This window comes from Durio zibethinus, unplaced genomic scaffold (assembly GCF_047325235.1).
Source record: "Durio zibethinus cultivar Kanyao isolate XHJ-2024 unplaced genomic scaffold, ASM4732523v1 HiC_scaffold_387, whole genome shotgun sequence".
NCBI classification, from domain to species: Eukaryota; Viridiplantae; Streptophyta; class Magnoliopsida; order Malvales; family Malvaceae; genus Durio; species Durio zibethinus.
This window is the reverse complement of record NW_028323010.1, coordinates 942,501-945,000: the sequence shown is the minus strand read 5'-3', so window position 1 is coordinate 945,000 and position 2,500 is coordinate 942,501.

The following is a 2,500-nucleotide window of genomic DNA, read 5'->3' as shown; positions in this document are numbered from 1 at the left end:
CGCACCAGGGCCCAGCGTGTGCCGATGGTGGTCGAGCCAGGAGCCCGCACCAAGGGCCGGCTTGTGTCGATGGTGTTCGGGGCAACCGCCCGTACCAGGGCCCAGCGTGTGCCGATGGTGCTGGGGGCAAGCGCCCGCACCAGGGCCCAGCGTGTGCCGATGGTGCTGGGGGCAAGCGCCCGCCCCAGGGCCCAGCGTGTGCCGATGGTTATCGGGGCAATCGGCCGCACCAGGGCCCAGGGTCTGCCGATGGTGCTCGAGGCAACCGCCCGCACCAAGGCTCAGCATGTGCCGATTGTGATCGAGGCAACAACCCACACCAGGGCCCAGCTTGTGCCGATGGCGGTCGAGGCAAGTGCCCGTACCGAAGGGCAGCCTATGCCGATGATGGTCGATGCATGTGCCATCACCATGCGTCATCATGTGCCATTGATGGTCGAGGCCTTGGCCGAAGTTCGATTTTGAGCCACGGTGCCCATGCTTGGCTCCAGCATGTGCTGGTGCCGCATTTTTTTCACTCGGGACAGCATCGCCGGAGCATCGCCGGAGTACCGCCGGAGAACCTGACCGGCGGCATTGGGGTTCCGGCGATTGGGAGGGGGGCCGGGGGGGTGTGCGCACATGATGTGCGATGGGTGCTGGTACTTGGCCTTGTGTTGGCCCCCTATCCCTCATCAAACCTCTGAGAATTCACACCCCCTTAAAGAGCATTTGAGATTTTACAGGTTTGCTACCAGTAGCCGTTAAAGTGTCTGAAATGGGGACACTTTTTTCAAACGGTCACAAAATCTTCTCTACTTCGAGTTTTTAGCTGAATTTTTTTGTGCATGCCAACAAAAATAGAAGGATCATGCCTACAAAATTTGGGGCCAAAAATCCTTATAAAAAAATTTTAAAAAATCCCGAACCGCAAAAAGTTTCGAAAATCGTGAAAAATAGAAAACGAGTCATCTTCCAACGAAACTTCACGTGAAGGCTTAGGGGACCATTGTATGAATTTACAAGCCATAAAAATGGCATTGGCACGGCAGAAATTTGAAGATGTGCCTAAACCCACCAGGGCCCAGCGTGTGCCGATGGTGCTCGAGGCAAGCGCCCGCACCAGGGCCCAGCGTGTGCCGATGGTGGTCGAGGCAACCGCCCGCACCAGGGCCGATAGTGTGCCGATGGTGCTCGAGGCAACCTGTCGCACCAGGGCCCAGCGTGTGCCGATGATGATCGAGGCAACCTGCCGCACCAGGGCCCAGCGTGTGCCGATGGTGGTCGAGGCAAGTTCCCGCACCAGCGCCCAGCGTGTGCCGATGGTGCTCGAGGCAACCGACCGCACCAGGGCCCAGCGTGTGCCGATGGTGCTCGAGGCAACCTGCCGCACCAGGGCCCAGCGTCTGCCGATGGTGCTCGAGGCAACCTGCCGCACCAGGGCCCAGCGTCTGCCGATGGTGCTCGAGGCAAGCGCCCGCACCAGGGCCCAGCGTGTGCCGATGGTGGTCGAGGCAAGCGCCCGCACCAGGGCCCAGCGTGTGCCGATGGTGGTCGAGGCAACCGCCCGCACCAGGGCCCAGCGTGTGCCGATGGTGCTCGAGGCAACCTGCCGCACCAGGGCCCAGCGTGTGCCGATGGTGCTCGAGGCAACCGACCGCACCAGGGCCGAGCGTGTGCCGATGGTGGTCGAGGCAAGCGCCCGCACCAGGGCCCAGCGTGTGCCGATGGTGGTCGAGGCAACCTGCCGCACCAGGGCCAAGCGTGTGCCGATGGTGCTCGAGGCAACCGACCGCACCAGGGCCGAGCGTGTGCCGATGGTGCTCGAGGCAAGCGCCCGCACCAGGGCCCAGCGTGTGCCGATGGTGGTCGAGGCAACCTGCCGCACCAGCGCCCAGCGTGTGCCGATGGTGCTCGAGGCAACCTGCCGCACCAGTGCCCAGCGTGTGCCGATGGTGGTCGAGGCAAGCGCCCGCACCAGGGCCCAGCGTGTGCCGATGGTGGTCGAGGCAACCGCCCGCACCAGGGCCCAGCGTGTGCCGATGGTGGTCGAGGCAACCTGCCGCACCAGGGCGGAGCGTGTGCCGATGGTGGTCGAGGCAAGCGCCCGCACCAGGGCCCAGCGTGTGCCGATGGTGGTCGAGGCTGCCGATGGTGGTCGAGGCAACCTGCCGCAGCAGGGCCCAGCGTGTGCCGATGGTGCTCGAGGCAACCGACCGCACCAGGGCCGAGCGTGTGCCGATGGTGCTCGAGGCAAGCTGCCGCACCAGGGCCCAGCGTGTGCCGATGGTGGTCGAGGCAACCGCCCGCACCAGGGCCCAGCGTGTGCCGATGGTGATCGAGGCAACCGACCGCACCAGGGCCCAGCGTGTGCCGATGGTGCTCGAGGCAACCTGCCGCACCAGGGCCCAGCGTGTGCCGATGGTCGTCGAGGGAACCTGCCGCACCAGGGCCCAGCGTGTGCCGATGGTGGTCGAGGCAAGCGCCCGCACCAGGGCCCAGCGTGTGCCGATGGTGCTCG